General features: G+C 32.0%; 1 non-coding gene across 1 annotated transcript; it reads right to left on the bottom strand.

Moving 5' to 3' along the window:
• Nucleotides 1–19,917: 19,917 nt before the first annotated feature.
• Nucleotides 19,918–20,024, bottom strand: LOC128287174 (small nucleolar RNA R71). The gene has a single exon (XR_008277868.1). It is a non-coding gene; the product is annotated as a small nucleolar RNA R71 (small nucleolar RNA).
• Nucleotides 20,025–20,594: the final 570 nt, after the last annotated feature.

The following is a 20,594-nucleotide window of genomic DNA, read 5'->3' as shown; positions in this document are numbered from 1 at the left end:
TCCACAATACTAGATAACTCAACCACCGTTAGGACGTACGGACCAGCACCCAAATCACATAACCCCTAATGACATGTCATTTGTATCCTAATCTATTCCTAAGGTTCAACTTGGATTTCTCATTTGCCGGATCGTCGTTAAATATGTCCGTAGTGGCATATTCATAATTTATGCAATATTAAAGTATTTAAAACATAATTATAACAATGCTTATTACATATGAACTAACCTCGAATGTGTAACATCCCGAATTAGGGCCTAGTCAGAATAGTGGTTTTGGGACCACAAATTTGATGTTAAAATAATTATTTTATGATCATTATGAGGTCTAGAATATGAAAATAAGCATGTGTTAAAGTTTCATGAGGAAATTCTATGTGTAAGGTGTCCAATTGGAAATTAAGGACCAAATTGAATAAATTTCAAAACTTGGATTCTAGAAGAAATTTGTATGAAATTGCTTTGGAATATTAATTAGAGGTCCTTAAAGAGTAATTTATCCAATTTCTAAGCTTTTGGACAAAAATGGGCATGCATGGAAAATTTGGAAAGGTTAGTAAGGAAGGGCATTTTGGTCATTTGGTTAATTAATGAAATAAAAAGGGAAAATCAAGCAAAAATTCACTCATTTTATTCTCCATGCTGCCAAATTTGAAGGAGTCTCCATAGCTAGTGTTTTTCAACATTTCAAGCTCAATAGTAAGTGTTCCTAGCCCCGTTTTTAATGTTTTTCGTATTTTTGAAACCCTCGTAACATGCTCTATCCATTTCTACCCATATTTCAAGCTAGGGTTCATGTTAGAAATTTGACCCATACATGAGATGGTTGTTCTTTGATGATTTATGGAGGGTTATGAAAGTTAGATGTTAGATAAACATCTTTTGCTAGGTGATTTTTTATGAAAACACCAAAAGGGACCTAAACGAAAAAGGTATAAGATGTGGGGTAAAAATGTGAAATAGAGGTAAATTGGGCTAGTATGAGCTTATAGTACATTCGGCTAGGCTTGAGCTTATAGTACATTCGGCTAGGCTTGGGTAGCCAAGGAATTGCATGCATTTCATTATACGAGACTTAGGACTAAATTGTAAATATTGTGAAAGGTTAGGGGCAAAATGGTCATTTTTCCTGGGGATGAGTTTTAGGCCTAAAACGAATAATGTGATGTATTAATAATCTAATTTTATTGATATAGACCTTGAGGAAATAATTTTGGAGATCGATCGTTGAAAACGAAAAGTTTCGGAATAACCGAAATACGAAACCAAAGCCATTACGAGGTAAGTTCATATAACCCGAAGTAAACTCTTAATATACTTAAATATACATGATCTTGAATGTATGGAAATTTAGATATTCATTGTATGATAAACCATGAAATGTGGTAGTGTAATTGAAAAGATGATAAATGTCCCGGTTGAAATAGAAATGGGAATCCGATGGATAAGTTATGGCTTACATGACATGAGATCTTGCATGTGTTGCAGAAAAGGATTTAGCCCTGACAAGTAACCTGATGATGTCAAAATGGAAAGGATCTAGCTCCTTGAGTGATCGAGCCTCCTAGAGAATATGGGTGCATTAAGGATTTAGCCCGGACGGGTAATCAGATTTGAGGATTAAATTTAGCCTCGACTGGTAATTCAGATCCGAGCTTACGAGAGTAATTGTCGTTAAAAGGGATTTAGCCTGGATTGGTAATCCCGATATTGCTCTATGAGTTACTCCTACTGGGGATTTAGCCTAGATTGGTAATCCAGTCGTAAGATATAAGGTTCACGAGAGTGCGTACTCGAGATGATCACTTGTATGACTTGACGGTAAATGGCTATCCATCAAGATTTCTGAGAAAGTTCAACGGGGTTAACATGGGAAATAAAGAATGAAAATATTGAATTGATGAACTCATTTAAGGCTAATGACATGATGTATTATTATGAAACTAACTTGATGATTGAGTGCATGTGATAGGGAAACTATTTCATGCTTGATGGAATTATTACCTAAATATGGTTGTATGCTAATTAACAAGGAAGTTCACTTTCCAGTTATCCGGACTTACTAAGCATATAAATGCTTACCCCTTCTCTTTTCACTGTCTTACAGAGCTCATGGACTCGTGAATATTGGAAGACGGTTGAGAATCAACACACTATCGACTTGTCCTATTTTGGTATCTAGATACTTTCATTTTGTTTAATGGCATGTATAGGATTTTTGGTTATCTTGTTATTTGTGTCATTTGGCTAGCCAATGTAAGGGCCTCAATGGTATACTCATTCTTTTGTATATGGCCATGAAATATGGATCATATGGATGTAGGTAGTAAACTTACCAATGATGCATGTCTATGTTTAAATTTTTCATGAGATATGATGATGAGGTTTACCATGACTGGATGATTGAAAAGGAGCCTAATAATTTGAAAGTGAACATAGTATATAATGGTATATGGTTATAATATGGCCTAAGTGTAAAAAGGTAAAATGTGCTATGTTAAACCCTAATACGAAATGGATTATTTAGCATGTACTAGACCGATAAGATGAGGTTAACATGTAATTGGGTTATGCTAAGGTTGTTTAAGAGTATGATTAGGCCATGTTAAATACCCTTGAGGTCTTTAAGTGTGTATGGATGATAAAGGGTGACAAAAGGCTTGGTAAATAGTCCTAAAAAGGTCCACACGGGTAGACACACGAGCATGTGTCTAGGCCGTGTGTGACACACGAGTAGCCCCATGGGCTTGTTGTCTGGCCGTGTGTCCCCTGCACCTAAAAATTTAGGTCAGTTTGCATGGTAGTAAACACATGGGTAGAGACACAATTGTGTGTCTCAATCGTGTGGAGGACACGGCTTAGCACACGGGCGTGTGCCTTGGCCGTGTGCCTCAAAATGAAAGATGATGTCATAAATAGAATGTTTGGGTTTTTGGACACGGACGATGACACGGGTGTGTCTAGGCCGTGTGAGGGATATGGGCTAGGGACACGGGCATGTGCTTGGCTGTGTAAAAACCCCTGTAGGTTTGAAATGGAAAATAAATCCAAATAATTCAACACAGGTGTAACACACGGGCGCGAGCTTTGCCTCTACACGAGCGTGTGAGGCATAACCCTAGTAATTTTACTAAAATTTTCTATAGTTCTCGGTTTAGTCCAGGATCGCTTTTAATGTATGTTTTGGGTCTCGTTGGTCCATAATCGGGACACTATGATATTGTTTGATCGGTTTTAAATTAGAAAAAAATTTTATAACCCATATCTTCCTAAAATATCTGAGTATGTGTCTGGTAACGCCTCGTACCTTGTCACAGTCTTGGGTATGGGTAAGGGGTGTTACAGAATGCAAAAACGACGAAACAAATCGATTAGTCCAAAACCTTGTTCTTTCCCTGATTTAAATTCATATTTCATTTTTCTTGATCTAAATGTAATTAAAATTAACATATTTAATTATCACTCTATTCAATTTAGTCCAAAACACACATTAAGGCAATTTTACACTTTTTCCCCTAATAATTCACTTTTTACAATTTAGTCCTTATCTAATAAAAACACAAATTCATGCAATTCAGCCTAAACCCAGGCTAGTAAAATTTTAATTAGGTCCCCAGTAGCCCATAATTTTCATTTATTTCATAATTTAACCTCAAAATTTACATATTTCACAATTTAATCCCTAATTGAACACTCTACTAAAAATCACTTAACAATTGTTGTTTATCTAACAATAAGCATGCATTTTCTATCATCAAACATCAAAACACACATAGATTCATCAATGGAAAAACCCAAACCTTTAACAGATTTGCAAAATAGTCCCTGAGCTAGCTAGGCTAAGCTGCAACAATCTCAAAAACATAAAAATCATTAAAAACGGGATGAAATTCACTTACATACAAGCTTGAGATTGAACCGGATGCTTAAAGTCGTAGCTATGTATTCTTTTCTTCTAATTTTTGGTTAGGAAGATGATAAAATGAATTAAATGGCCTTTTTTTATTAATTTATCATGTAATTATTTAATTACTTAATTAACCTTAGTATACAACCTTTAAAACATTGAAATTGATGTCCATCTTTTTCCACTCATATTAAAAATGGTATATTTACCATATAAGGACCTCCACTATTTAATTTCATAGCCATTTAATACCTTTAGCTATTAGAACATCATTTTTGCACTTTACGTGATTTAGTCTTTTTATCAAATTGACTAATCAAACGATAAAATTTTTTAACAAAACTTTCACACAATCATTTTATCATATTGTAAACATTAAAATAATATTAAAATAATTATTTCAACTTTGAATTTTTAGTCCTAAAACCACTGTTCCGATTTGACTAAAAACAGGTTGTTACACTTTATGATATCATTCTCTTGTTATCTATTTTACAAAGATATCCACTTTCGTTATTAACACAGTATGTTACCAATTTAGATATTCAACTTCTCAAATACTTAACGAATCAAAATTCAATTTTCCACCTAAGAATCAATTTATCATTTAGTTAATAACTATTTCTTTCTATATAAAATTCATTCATAGTTCTTTCTTTCTTTATTTTTTTTTCATATAAGCCTAAATCATCAATCCATGAACACACCAAATAATTATATTCATATTTTAATGCCACATTTGAATCATTCATTATATTCCATTTATTGTTAATGATTTCATATTCAAATACGATTTTCGATAGTCTACCTTTAGTAAATTATGGTGGAATTCAAGGGACGAATATTCGGTATTAACATAATATATATCAATATACACACTTGACATTTTTCACAAGGCACTCGGTCGATGACTCATTTTATCACGGCATTGCCACAAGGCTTTTAGTAAAAAATCTCAACTAGTACTGTCCACAAGATTATTTGATTGGTGAGTAAATCGATATTCAAAATAATATTGCTACTCCCTATTGGCATGCCAACTATATACAAACCTAATTCTTACTAATTTACTAAGGAATTTAATCACATTCTCATATTTCCCATACAAAAAGCATGTTCACATTTGCAATCTTCCTCACATAGCATATCCAAAATAAATTACTAGGGAATTTTGATTTGAAGGAAAGTTCTAACATTCTAAGGAATTTAAATAGTTGGAAAGATCCAACATTTAGAATGCAAAAATTGATTTAGAATGTAAAAATTGATTTACTTTTTGTTTGAATGAGAATTGGACCACATGGGAGGCCATACAACCCCCTACACAACCATGTGTCCTAAAAACCTTAGGCTAGTTCCTGAACTAAACGACCAAGACCCTTTTACACGGTCGTGTCTCCCTTATAGGTTAATTTTTTCATTTTTCGCATGGCCACATGGCCATGTAACCCCTCCACACAGTCTATAGCATCCCACAGGACTTGACCACACAACTGTGCGACCGTTATTCCCAAAATTTTATGAATTGTTCAGTTTAGTCCCTAAATAGACCCCGAGCTATTTTTAGTGCTTTATTTCATTCAATTGAGTCCTTGATAATATGAACAATGGAATCCATGAATTTGATTAATTGGACTATTACTGTATATGCATGATATGAAAATATTACATGTTTACTGTCACTGTAATTCTGAAGATCTAACAATGTTTTCCATACATAGTGTTACTAATTACATGACATACATGCCTACTGCTACCGTTAAACCAAGTACATGTTAAGCAAGTTATTGCTACTATCATGATTCGTTCTAAGCATGATAATTGCTACTGTATATATATTTGTTATAAGCATGTTATTGCTACCTATTGATCTATTATACCATGTCATGTAGTATTGTATAGGGTGAGACAATTTGAACAGAGGAAGTAGTAGGTAATTTGTCTGTTCAACCAGTGGTTTGTTCACAATGTATTTTAGTCGGTTGTCATCTAGTCGACTAGTGATTCATCCACAATATATTAATCAACTTTTATCTGCACTCATGGATGGTTTATCCACCAATAATTTTAGTCATCAGTTTATCTACACGATCAGTGGTTCATTCACAACGTATTTGCAACTTTTATCTGCATAGATGGATGGTTCATCCACCAATACTCTTATCGTTAGCAGTTTGTCTACAACAATCAGTGGTTTTTCCACACATGGTGTAATGGTAGAGGAGCTCTGGGGAACTTCTACTGCGGTGTGTATCGGTGGGGTAGGAACCTTTTCTAATAAATTGAAATTGCATTGCATTCATAAGACATATACATGACTATGAACACTAGGATATTATGTTTATTAGTTAATTTGAATTATCGATATTTTGTATTGCTAATTAATTGTGATTTATTCTATGAGTTGATACTCAGCATGATTTGTCTACTGGTTGCAGTCGTTTCCTTGTGACTGAGCTCACATTGAGTCCATAAGCTCACTCCTCCATTATTTGCATCTTTACAGATAACCCACCAAAATAGGACACGGACTCGGCATACGGAGGGCTCGGCAGATATTAATTTTTTATTATGAAGTATTTTGGATTTTCTACTTGAATTTTTTGTTAATTTGGGATCTGTATTGTTTTATTTCAATCTGTGGCATGTGACTTTCATTTTGGGTTATGTAGCATGCATGATGTTTAACTCAATTTTAGGATAGTGAACTATGGATTTAGATTATGCATGAAATATGATTGTTATTAAAACTAAATTAGATATCACTTTTTCTGCTATTAGATTATAAATCAATTTTGAGTAAAAGATAAATTAGAAATCAACTGAGTTTTCAAAGCAAATCGTTGTTACAAGAAGAATGTAGAATTTAATCGGATTTTAAAAATGGCGGTGTTTAAAAATAAATTAAAATAATGTAAAATTTTTAAAAAAACTAGAATTTTAAAAGTTACAAGTTTGTTAACAAAATAATTTTAATGCAAAAAATATTATTAAAATTTGAAAACATTATTCAAATATTTATGTAATTGAAATTATCTATTTTAAAAATAAATTTAAATATATTGTTAAATTTAATTAAATATGTTATAAAAACATAAAAAATTAAAATATATATAATTTATAAGAAATTATAAAATATCATTAAATTTATAAATTAACGTCTTTCAAAAAAATATAAATTAACATAATCTATAAAAATATTAAATTTCAAATTAAATAATGCTATAAACAAATATAAAATCCTTTTTAAAATGAAAAATAAATATAAAAACAACTTTGAAAATTTTAAAAAATTAAAATATTTTTGAGCAACACATTTTAAAAACACATTAGAACATTTTAAAAAAATTAAGACATTTGTTTACATAACGGAATTTTAAATCACTAAAAATTGTTAAAAATTTTAAAATATAATAAGATTTTAAATAATTAAGATTATTATTAACATATATAATCATAAAATAATAAAGTAATAAATTTTAATTGAGAACAAAACTATTTGGGATAGCAATAGAGACTAAATACGTTGAAAACATGGTGATGGTGGAGGCTTTTTGTTTGAAGGAGGATGTGCAGTGTTAATGTGTCGTGACATTTATGTTTGTCTACTTATTGGGTGGAAGAGACTCCAACAGCAGTGCTACATCATATTGAAGCGATGGCTAAAAATAAGTGGAGAAGGGAGACGGTGAGGATTTTGGTGCGATGAGGATGAGCTATATTATTATTTTGGCTTTGGAAAGAGTTGAAAAGTCTTTGTTTCTAGCAATTTCTTTTGAATTTTCTTATTGTTTGTTGTTTCACACTATTTTATTTTGTTTTGTCTCTTTTTTTTTTCCGTTTAAATAAGTTTTGATAGTATATAGTGGCTCACATTTTCTTTGTTGGGTTTAGTCTTCTCATATGAGTAATAAATCCTACTAGTATTATCTTAAAAAAGAATGAAAAGAACCAAGGGCCATTGAAAAAAATGGCAGTGGAGTTCTTCTTCCAATATTTGGACCAAATTCAAAATTTGGAATTATTATTATTAGGAAATTTTAACAAAATATCACCTGATAATGGATGAAAACACCATAGTTATATCCAAAAAAAAAAATAGAAAAAAATAATGTAAACCAAACAAGAAAGTAACCCTGTTTGTTGACGGTGCATAATAGAAAGTGAAACGGAATTTGATATCCAAAATCTTATATGAATCGAGCTAACTAGAAATAGAAAGGATATAATGAGCTTCATTTTGATAAAATGTAATGGACCACAAAAATAATGAAAATTATAAGAACAAAAGTCAAGCATTTAAATTTAATTCCAAACTAATATATAAGAATTAAATGCCAATAAACGATAGAATTAATGGCCGGGAAAAGGAAACATGACAATTAATAGCTAAATAAATGAGAAAGGAAAAAGATGAGAAAAATTGGAGAAAGTGATAAGATATGTGAAACGTCTAAAATTAGGATAAAATATATATTTTTTGTTTATAGAGGATAAAAGAATTAAATTCCCTTTTTGTATCCTATTTTTAAGAAATATATATTTTGAGATTACTTATATCCTAAAATTAAATGAGAAGTAATAGGTAATTCTTTTCGGTTTAATTTACAAATTGACCTCTAAAATATTTTTCTTTTATCACTTTGCCATTTTGTTATAGTTTTTAGTTCAAAATTTCACTGATGTTTAAAAAATTCTCCAACCAATTAAATCATGCCACATGTTCTAATTTATAGTCTTATAAAATGATTTAGTTAGAATTCATTTTATAAAAATTATTAAATTGTTCTTTGTTAATTTTTATTTTGTTATGTTTCAATTGCAAGGTATGAGAAGGAAGTAAGAGATTTCCTAGTGGGGTTTAATATAAATCCTATGCTCTCCAACCTCAATAGCTAGCTTTTGGAGTATGGTTTTCCAAAAGTTTGTATCAACTGGTGACGCAGGTGGTGATGCCAACAGTACAGTGTTTGCCTGGAGCTAGATTAAGCTAGTGCAAAGCCAGCCTATGTGGACACCGGGGCTGCGGAGTGTGTGGATTGTTATATTCCAATTGTAAGGTATGAGACTTGAATCCCACATAAGGAAGTAAGAAATTGTCTAATGGAGTTTAATATGGATCCTAGGCTCTCCTACCTCAATAATTAAGTTTTGAGTTATGGTTCTCCAAAGTTCCGTAACACATTTTTATTGTCGTTCATCTTTCCTAATCGTTAGGGTTTTTAAACCATTTCAAATCATTCATTTCTTTTCTATTCAATTCATGCATTTTTTCTTTTAACGAAAAATTGTATTTCAAAAATTAATAATAAAAGAAAGGAAAAAAAAAACAAAAGGAGAGGAAAAAGAAGGGAAGAAAGGCAATTTTTTTCCCTATTTGAGTAGCTAAAATTAATAAAATAAAGGAAATAAAAGTAATTTTCAATTTTGTTTGGTTAAAACATAGAAAGGAAATAATTTGCTTAAATAAATTTTATAATTATAATGTTATTTAAATAATATATAATAATAAAATTAAATTAAAATTCTTGTTAGACACTCATTTGACACGAATTCAAATTGTGTGACTCCTATTCCCTACCCCAATATAAAAATTTGAATTAAAATTATAAAAATGAATGTTCTTCTTAAAATAATAAGTATAAGTGTTAACAAAAAATATAAATTAATTTGATAAAATTGTTAATTTGCTACAATTTTTTTTTAAAATAGTCTCAATAATTCTAGAATGTAGATTTCAATTTCATGGTTTATTAATTTGATACAAAATTTAAAAGTAAAAAGAGTTGTAATATTCTTAAAGAGCTATAATTATTCAAAAATAAAAATAATTTAAAAAATAGAAACTTTTACGATAATTTAATAAGATATTAAAAAGAGAAAAATTTAATGTATTAATAGGAAAAAAATAAAAATAAAAAAGTCATTAAAATAAATAAGAGATAAAAATAACATTTTCAAAAATAAAATATTATTATATTTTCTTATCTCACTTTCCCCCAAATTGGGGTATGAAAAAAAAGAGAAAAAAGGTAAGGAAAGTGAGAATTCTCGACTCCTCTCATGTAAAAATCATGTTATCCAAATAATAGAAATTGTTTTTCCCTTGAGTTCTTAACTTTCCTTCCTCTTACCCCAAACCAAATATAGTGTAAAATCTTCCGGTACACTTTGTTTTCCAAACATTCACTCATTTGCTCTCGCACACACAAATTACTAGTCTTGTTAAAACCTATACTTGCGCCCCCTTCCACTGAATGCAAGGTCTGTCTAAGATTCATGTTTCTTAAAAAATGGTAGGACTAAAACCTTCTTTATCTTCTTAGAAGTGTCAAAATTAAAGTCTTTTACCTGTTTGGATACTATTAAAATTTGTATTAAATGGTTTCAAATTATTGAAAACAAAAAGAAAATATAGAATAAGAAACAAAGTGAGAAAAAAAAAGGATAATAGAAAGTGAAAAAAAAATCAAATCTAAAATAGAACAACTAAAAAGAATGCATGTTGGTTGACTTGCTTAAAACGTACTTTTCAAAAATGGATTTAAATAAATTAAAAGCATAAGTACTTCACAAGCATACGAGTCAAGTAATAATATAGTTTTGTTTAAAATGAAATATACAAGTATTCGAAAGATAGTATTTGTAAGGAAAAGTAACAATTGCCAAATTTACCAAAAATTATTGATTCGCTAATCAAATAAGAACCAATCTAATTAAGCATCGAGTTATCAACACAAGTAATAAGGCCAATTCTATTCAAGACTACTTAAGCAAAGTAAAATTCTACTTAAAAGTAAATCAACTCGTTTTGCTTGAATTATCAAATGCAAGGAATCATGGTTTGTTATTCCGTTGAACATCAATCGAATGGCACATGCAAGTAAGATGAAATCTCTTCTTGATCTTAATCAAGCTTAAGAACTACCTCCAAGGTATCCTATCGGTCTCACCTAGCATTTATCTATCATTTTGATCTCAGCGCTTGGTAAGATAGAATTGATTTCTACACAACAAAATTATCTCTCAGTCACATTTGTCTAGATCTTCAGTTAGAGTTGTCAATCTAACTTAATGAGTTCATATACATTCACTATTTACTTATATATGTAAATCATCTCAATTAACATTCAACCTCACTGTTAAATATGACTCCTATTTTCAGTCAAATTTGAAAAATAGTCTTTCAGTTAAACTCTGTTTACTTGTTTCAATCAAACACTGATTAGTTTAGATTATTTTATTATTATTTGATCTATGAATTTAGCCTATAAATAGGTTCTTTTACAACCTTAGAAAACACACCCATTAGAGATTAGAACTCATAACACATTTAGAGAATTTTGTGTTTATGTTTTGTGGGTTCTTTGTTTTCGGGTTTTCGGGGTTTAGATTTTATCTCCATCTTTTGTACTCTTCGTTCTTTTGCCATTATAGTAAAATTATCTTTGCCTGTGGTTTTTTATCTTCTTTGGAGGGGTTTTTCCACGTTAAATTTTTGTGTGTTCAATTTCTCAATTTATTCGTTGCTTAATCGGGTTAAAATCCTAACAAGTGGTATCAGAGCTAGTTCAATTTTCATAAATCAGCCCGTTCAGAGATGGGAACAACAAGGTTTGAAATTGAGAAGTTCGATGGTGAGACAAACTTCAATCTGTGGCAAGTTCGGATGATGGCAATTATAGTTCAATCAGGCTTGAAAAAGGTTATTATCGGGAAAAAGCCTGAGAATCTAAATAAAACAGAATGGGAAGAGCTTGATGAAAAGGCTTTATCTGCAATCCAGTTGTGCCTCACGAATACGGTATTGCAGGAGGTATTGATGGAGAAGACCTCATCTGCCTTGTGGAAAAAGTTAGAAACCCTTTATGCGACTAAGTCTCTGGCTAACCGTTTAGTGTTGAAACAACGTCTATTTACGTTTCGCATGAACGAAGGTGAGCTTCTTAGAGATCACATCAGTCAATTCATTACTCTTTTAAATGATTTAAAGAATGTTGAGGTTCATATTGACGTTGAAGATCAGGCTATGCTATTATTATGCTCTTTACCCCCTTCATACAAGTCTTTTAGGGAGACCCTGATTTATGGCAGAGACAAACTCTCGTTCGAATATGTGAAGGGTCATTTGTTGAGTAGAGACAAATTCGACAATGAGCTTCATTTGGATAGCAAGACAGATAGACAAGCTTATGTTTTGGTAGCATCAAAGAAACGAGATAAAATGTGTCGCTATTGTAAAAAGTTAGGTCACGTCAAAGTAGATTGTTATAAACTGTGAAATAAAAAAGATGCTGAGAGTAACGAGGAAGATGTAGCTGGTGCTAATTTGGCCGATAAAAATGGGGATGATTTCTTGTTAGTGTTAACAAGTGATAACACCAAGCTCACGTCCGAGTGGATCCTAGATTCAGGATGTTCTTTCCACATGTGTCCCAATAGAGAATGGTTCTCCACATACAGTTCGATTGAAGGTGGAGTTGTGCGTATGAAAAATGAATCATCTAGTAAGGTAATTGGTATTGGTACTGTTAAAATTAAGATGCACGATGGGACGATTAGGACACTCTCAGATGTCAAGTATGTACCTAATTTACGAAAGAATCTCATCTCCTTAAGTATTTTAGACTTGAAAGGATGCAAGATCAACATCGAGTCGATCGGTATTAAAGTATCTCGTGGAGCTCTCGTTTTGTTAAAAGGTAAAAAAACTGGCAGTCTTTATATTCTGGAAGGTTATACAGTGACCGGTGAAATCGGATGTCCCTCGTTCGTTACGGAGTTGAAGTCAACTTGTTTGGAGCGGAGGTAACTTGGTCATAGGAGGGAAAAAGGTATGACTGTTTTTTTGAAGAGAGGTTCTCTTTTGGATGCAGGTTTTGAAAAGTTAGGGCACTGTGTTCGTGAAAATCAGACCCGAGTTAGTTTTGATTTGGCAGTGTACAAGTCAAAAGCTAGAAGTCTTCCAATTTCTAAGCACAAATTCGACTTAGTTAATTCCCTGCATAGTTCAAGATAGGCTCGTGACGGGTTTTGGCAAAGATGGCGTTGTGGAAATATGAGTCAAGGTGGAGATTTGTTAAATATGACTCATATTTTCAGTCAAATTTGAAAAATAGTCTTTCAGTTAAACTCTGCTTACTTGTTTCAATCAAACACTGATTAGTTTAGATTATTTTATTATTATTTGATCTATGAATTTAGCCTATAAATAGGATTTTTTACAACCTTAGAAAACACACCCATTAGATATTAGAACTCATAACACATTTAGAGAATTTTGTGTTTACGTTTTGTGGGTTCTTTGTTTTCGGGTTTTCGGGGTTTAGTTTTTATCTCCATCTTTTGTACTCTTCGTTCTTTTGCCATTATAGTGAAATTATCTTTGCCCCTGGTTTTTTATCCTCTTTGGAGGGGTTTTTCCACGTTAAATTTGTGTGTTCAATTTCTCAATTTATTTCACTATTTTCTTGTTTGTTGCTTAATCGGGTTAAAATCCTAACACTCACAACAAACCAATACACAATTTAGCTCATCACAGGATTAACAAATACAACATCCACAATTCCAATCACCATCTTAAATAATTTGCAAAAAATTAAAAAGGTAAGAGTTTAGAAATTATTATTCATGGGCAAAGAAATGTAACCTCCCCGACTTGGCCTAGAAATTAGACCCAAATCTAGAAAATTACATTAACCACTGAGATGACTTAATAGTGCTATCAGAGTTGTTTTGAAAAGAGTTTGTTTAAAACATTTATTTAATTTTAGTAGAAAACTTAGTTTAGATGTTGATTTATTCCTTAACATTTTAATTATCTCTTAGTAGCAAAAAATATGGTATTCTTTTAAGTTTTTAATAAAAATCAGGGATCATGCATAATTAATTAATATTGAAAATTTAATGTCCTAATTAAGTTCATAATTAAATGTCACGCAACAATAAAAACATATTAAGTCCTAAATCCCATGCCATATTTCAAATAAAACATTATGGATCTCAGATAATAAATTAAATCAAAAGAATACATATTAATAAATTGAAAATAAGTTGGATTATGCTGAGACCCTCTGGATGCCGTGCCCGCGTCCTAACCTAGTGGTTTTCTGTAAGGATGAAATTAAAGGGGGAGTGAGCTTTGGCGCTCAGTGTGAGTCCATTTTAAAAAAAATTAATGCGACACTCATTAAGACACATTAGGACACATTTATTAACATTGCATAGAATAATCAAAGATAACAATTCTGTTCATAATATCGGTTTTTCAAATGCAACCATCACTGGTATATCAGAAATCACAATAATAGTTTTAGGATAACCCAATCATCAGAATTGCCATGATAGTCATATTCTATGCATGTATAGACATATGTGTATAGATTCACACATATGTATTATAACATAATTTTCAAATTTGTATGCGCATGGTTTAAATGATGTCATACAGTTTCAGGTTTTAAACAGAACAATTCTTACCCCAATACTACACACGAAAGTTGGAGTTCCCCAAAATTCCTCTACCTTTACGCCACATTTTGGATAAATCACTGCTGGTTTGCAAATAACAACTGCCATATTAGCTGTGGCTTTATAACAAAAGTTCTGCAAATAAAACATACTTTTTGGCTGTAGATTCTACAGCATAAACTCGTCGTTGGAATCAACCTTTGGCTGTGGATTCACAATAGTACCCATAGATGGAATCTGCCATTTGGTGGTGAATACACAATGATTTGCATATAATAACTGTCACATTGCTATGCTTTGCAGTTGCCATTTTTCTTGCAAATATACCGCTTGATCTTTCTTCCTTCATAACAACCCAACCCATGCAATGTATGAAGGCATATTAAATAATCTAAATCATGATCAATCAATAGTAATTCAAGCTTTTCATGTATTTAATATGATAATAATAATATAGGGCATGACATTCGTACAATCGCGGGTATATAGATTCAAAGGTAACATATACTATTCGTCATTCATGCAAATATTCATAAATATAAATAAATACCACATAAAATTGATCATTCATGGATTCTAGCATATCTCATACCATTAGGGACCTATTTGCATAATTTAATTCACTAAAAATAGTTTGGAACCTATTCAAGGACTAATTTGATCAAAACATAAAGTTTTAGCTTAAAACTATAATTTCTAAGTTACAAGGGACATACGACCGTGACACAGGACCTGGTCCGTGTGGAAGGGGTATATGGTTGTGTGGCTAGGCCATGTGAGAGACTATGACCGTGTAACATTTCAAAAATCCTAGGGTTTAAAGGGGACTTGACCATGTAAGATGGTCATATGGTCCACACAGGCGACCCATATGCCCATGTGGCTGGCTGTGTGGTCTAACCTAGGCTCATTTTTGCCTTGATTTTCTCATATAAGAACACACACTTGACTTCCAGGGTTTCACATGATGATCTCACATCCAAGTCTAGCTTGGGATACCTACAATAGGTATTTTGATCAACAAATATGCAAGAATTAATATCGACTTTCAAGATTTATCAAAATTACCAGGATTTTCGAGAAAATTCATAAAAAGATTTGTAACCATTTTGAAAGATTTTCAGGAATAATGTTATTCCAGAATCCTAGGGTTCTACATAATTAGAACTAGAATGCTTACTAATTTTAGATGGAATTTCGAAGTTTATCGATGGTAGATTTGATGATTGATGAAGAAACGGGTTCAAACGGGAATTGATCTTGATTCAGGTTTTAATTTTTAGCAAAACAATGTAGGATTTCTATGAAAAGGAAAAGGAAAATAAAATAAGATGAAGGTTTTAATGGGGAAGAAGATTTAGGGTTGAAAAGGAATTGAAATCAATGTAGGATTAGGAGAAGTTATTAAATACTTAGGGATTCAAATTTTGAGGGGTTGATTGCGCAATTAGCCTTTCTTGCCATCCAAAAAGAGAAATTGGGAATGAGAGACGTGACTTGAACCTAGGGGCAAGGGGGAAATGAAAGGCTTTACCACTTGGGTTGCTATCCATTCTTGCTTTATTTCTACCACATTTAGTATATATACTAGATTGAGTTTGTTTCTTAGTTGTTGAGAAATAATAGAGGAAAATTGAAAAGAGAGGGGTTTGAACCTTGACTGTCTAGACAATGTCCTAAGCTCTTAACCGTCAAGACTAAGGCTTATTTCTTGATTATTCATTCTGTCTAACCCCCTAAATTTTAGGGCGTTAAAAGAAATCCATAAACTAAACATAGAATGTTGATCCTAATCATCCACTCTTGCATCCAAGCTCCAAAGATAATAGTCATGTTAACAAAAATAAAAAAATATCCACTATAAATTAATAAAGAAAACTAAAGCTTTAATCTCTAAGTATTTTCTTTATTTAATATTTATCTTTTCTTTTCCTCGCCCTTCATGCTAAAAATTTAGAAAACTAGAAATATTTATAGTTTAGGAGTTTAAATTTTCCAAATGAGAAAATTAACCCTCATTTTAAGACAATGTTAAGGTAATATGCACAACATTTCCTTCATTTGCCATCAAATACCATTTTTTAACTGTTAGTTATTCTAATAGTTGGATTAATGCCATGAAGTTGTGCCCCATTGTGACTTTTCATCTCCCTGTAGTATTATGTTGAATGTCATGACTTAACAATGTTGCAATGTACGTCTTTGTATTCGAGTCCTTTAGCACCACAATGAATAACATCACACCTTCATGTTCTCAAATGTCGCAATGTTGTCTTTTTGATTTTATTGGAAAAAATCAAGTTCAAAAATAGTTTTCTTGTAAAATAGAAAATAAAAAAATTGAAAATTCAGTTGGTTTGTGAAATTTATAGCAATAAACCTTTTATTGAAATCACACCTGTGTTTTCGGCTAGATGGATCCTTGTTGCTCCCGACTTTCAACCAAATGATCTTTTTCGTTATTCTCGTACCACGAATTGCTTCGAATATGGGCTCAAACTAATTTGAATCAAATATAGAACCATAAATTTTTTACTTTATTTTCAGTAGGAAAGCAAAACTCTCTCTCAATAGAAACCAATAAAATTGTGATTTTGAAAAATAGAATTTATAATCAGAGAATAAACTCTCACTATTTTGGGCAGAATAACAATATCTCAAGTTGCGTATTTATCCCTATCAGTGCCTTCTAATTATAGGGAGAAGAGGTAAAACTCTTGTTGAATTGTAGAAGTTTATTTCAAATAGAAAAATAAACTCCTAGTCTAACTAGGATTAGGTGGGGTGACAACCCTAGTTAAATAAACTAGGGTTTGGCATCCCTAGCATTAAACATGAGGCGCTTTTAGGCCTCTCCCATATCGGGTCAAATTACAAGTACTTCATTGACTTTTAACCTAGTACTTTATAATTCAATCCAACTCGATATTTGTTTTTCTATTTCCCAGAATAAACATCTTAAAATTAATTTAAATAAATAAATTATTTCAATCAAATAATTGTCTCAATCCAATTCCAATTCTATTAAATCATGATGACTTTATTGTAAAAGAATCTATGAGAAAATATATTTAATATTTCTACCTTCAACGGATTTACTATGACCAAATAATTTATTTCCATTTTGAACTTAAATTATTTATTTATTTAATTAAAAAATCAAAAATTCATTTCCATGTCATTTTTATTTTGTAGAAAACCACATTTATTCCAAATGTTTCCCACTTCCATCTATTCTTGTTAATTTGATTCAACATGCAATTCATTTATGGTTTCAACGAGTTAGCAGAGAGACCAATTGGACATATGCGATTAGGGCTCAAATGATTTATAATTAAGTTCCAACTACTAATTATAAACTCATTTAGTCATGAAACCATCCCACTATAGTATCGTGGCTGAGCTCTCTCTAACGACATATTATTATGAAAGCAACTCGATCAGTGCTCGTCTAATAACCTTATCATAAGTGTGTTACCCTTATAAGATATTCTTAATCTCTGATAAGTCGTAATTTATATATATTTTAATCTCATGATTAACATATTTTTGGATGAATTATCATCAGATTCGTGGAATTCGATGCTCCTAATCCTTTAATTTCATGTTTTATACTTAGGTGAGCATAGGAGAGTAAAAAAAGCAAGAAACGAGCCAAAAACAGAGAAAATGGGCCAACGTGGGAAATGAACATAGCCTAGACTTCCTTACACGGGTAGACCACACACCCGTGTCTATTTAACAGACTCGAACACGGGTTGAAGCACTTGCACACGGGCGTGTCCCTATAGAGCCCAAATCTAGTCCTATTTGGAAACGGCCACTCTTGAGGGTTTTGGATAATTCTAAAGCCTATATAAATACCCCAGGAGATACTAGAAAGGGGACAGAGAGGAGGAAGCATGGAATTACTCGAAGGAAGCCGATTGATCCATCTCAGAAGCCGGATTCACCTTCAAGACTGAAGATCTCCTTTCAATTACCTTCAAGAGTTCTTGGGTTTTCTTTATGTTTTGTTATCATTATTCTTTTGAGATGTTTTCTTTCATAAATATGAACTAAACCCCCTCAATACCTAAGAGGAATGAAACCTAAGATAGATCTTGCTATTATTATCTGAATTATATGATAAATATTTGATTTGTTCTTAATTATGTGTTCTTAATTCTTGCTTTGATATTCTAGGATATTAATTCAAGTTTTGATGTGCTTATGCAGAGAAGCAAAAGTCCCTATCTAAGAGTAGATCTAACATAATTAAGCGTAGTTGATTGCACGCCTAGAGATAGGGTGACATAATTTTGCTGGATTAGGGTGAAACCTAATAAGGGAATCCATAAATTGAGTTAATGCAACACTAGGGGTTTTAATTAGAAAGAGATTTCAATTAATTAACCTAGGGTTAGACGTTGTTAGTCTCGAGAGAGATAATAATATAAATTAGGGATTTATATGGATCAAGTCAAATGAATAAATCATCTAATTCAGAGTCAATAACAAGTGAAGTCTAGGTGGATTTTTCCTTAGGTATTGTCTAAATCATTCAGTTTTCCCAAAAGTTATTTCCCCAATTCACTTTCTGTGTGTTCTTAGTTTAGTAATTAGTTTAGATAAAACAAATCCCTTTATTTTTAGGCTAGATAATAAAAAGAAAGTTAATACTAGTACTTTTAGTTCCTTTGGGTTTGACATTCCGGTCTTGCTATAAGCTATACTATTGTTTGATAGGTGCGCTTGCCTTTTTCATGATAATAGTTAGTTTTCAAGAGCGGTCATTCATAAATTATAGAACTTATCACGATTTACATCAATCAAGTTTTTGGCATCGTTGCCGTGGAACTAAGATATTAGGAACACTTAATTTTTATTACTTTAGCCATTTATTTTATTGTAATTTAAATTTTATTTTGATTTTTGTTACTAAATTTTCTTTTTCCTTCTGGCAGGTTTTTATAGTTTATGACTAGAAGAAACCCGTTGGGACCATTGCTTTTTGACAGTAAGATCGATCGCACAGCTCACAAAAATTGAAGAGAAATAAGGTGAAGCGTAAGATACACAGAGAAAGAGCAAGAGGACGATATTTCCACCACAACCTAGGAGATGGCTAAAAATCATGAAATCTGCTACCTCCTGCGATTGCTGCTGATCCAGTAAATCAGAATCTTGCTCCATGCACTATGTATGATTATGCTAAACCTACTTTAACAGGAACTGAGTCAAGTATAGTTAGGCCTGCTGTTGCTGCAAATAATTTTGAACTGAAACCTAACACGATTCAAATAATACAACAGTTTGTTCAGTTTGATGGTTTGCAGGACGAGGACCCAAACATTCATTTGGAAAATTTTCTGGCATTTTGCGACACTTTTAAAATCAATGGCATTTCTGATGATGCTATTCGTCTTCGGTTATTTCCCTTTTCGTTGAGGAATAAAGCTAAATAGTGGTTGAACTCGTTACCACAAGGGTCAATCATTACTTGGAAACAAATGACCGAAAAATTCTTACTCAAATATTTTCCACCGGCTAAAACGGCTAAATTTAGGAATGTTATCTCTTCTTTTGTGCAGATGGATCTAGAAACACTCTATGATGCATGAGAGAGATACAAGGATCTATTGAAAAGGTGCCCTCACCATGGGTTACCTTTATGGTTGCAGGTTCAAACGTTTTATAACGGTGTGAACCCCTCAACAAGGAAACTTATCGACGCAGCTGCTGGTGGTACTATCAATAACAAAACACCTGAAGTGGCTTACAAATTTATTGAAGAGATGTCACTGAATAACTATTAGTGGCAAGTCATAAGAACAAAGATGATAAAAGCAGCCAGTGTTTTCAACCTCGACGCAGTCACTATGTTATCAAATCAGGTAGAACTATTAAATAAAAAGATTGACTGTTTGTGTGGTTCTACTCAGGTACATCCAGCGATGAGGTGCGATTCAAATGGAGGAGGAGTATACATAGAATATCAATCTTTCAACCCCAGCATCAAGAGGAACAAGTTCAATATATGGGTAACAATAATTCTAGACCTCAAAATAACCCATACAGTAATACTTATAATGCAGGTTGGAGAAACCATCCCAATTTCTCGTGGGGTGGTCAAGGAAATCAAAGGCCACAACATCCCCTAGGTTTTCAACAACCACCTTACCAGTAGGAAAAGAAGGTGAACCTTGAGGAGATGCTAACAAAATTTATCTTGGTG

The sequence above is a fragment of the Gossypium arboreum genome, chromosome 13 (genome assembly GCF_025698485.1).
Source record: "Gossypium arboreum isolate Shixiya-1 chromosome 13, ASM2569848v2, whole genome shotgun sequence".
NCBI lineage: Eukaryota > Viridiplantae > Streptophyta > Magnoliopsida > Malvales > Malvaceae > Gossypium > Gossypium arboreum.
This window is presented reverse-complemented; position numbering and strand designations above follow the sequence as displayed.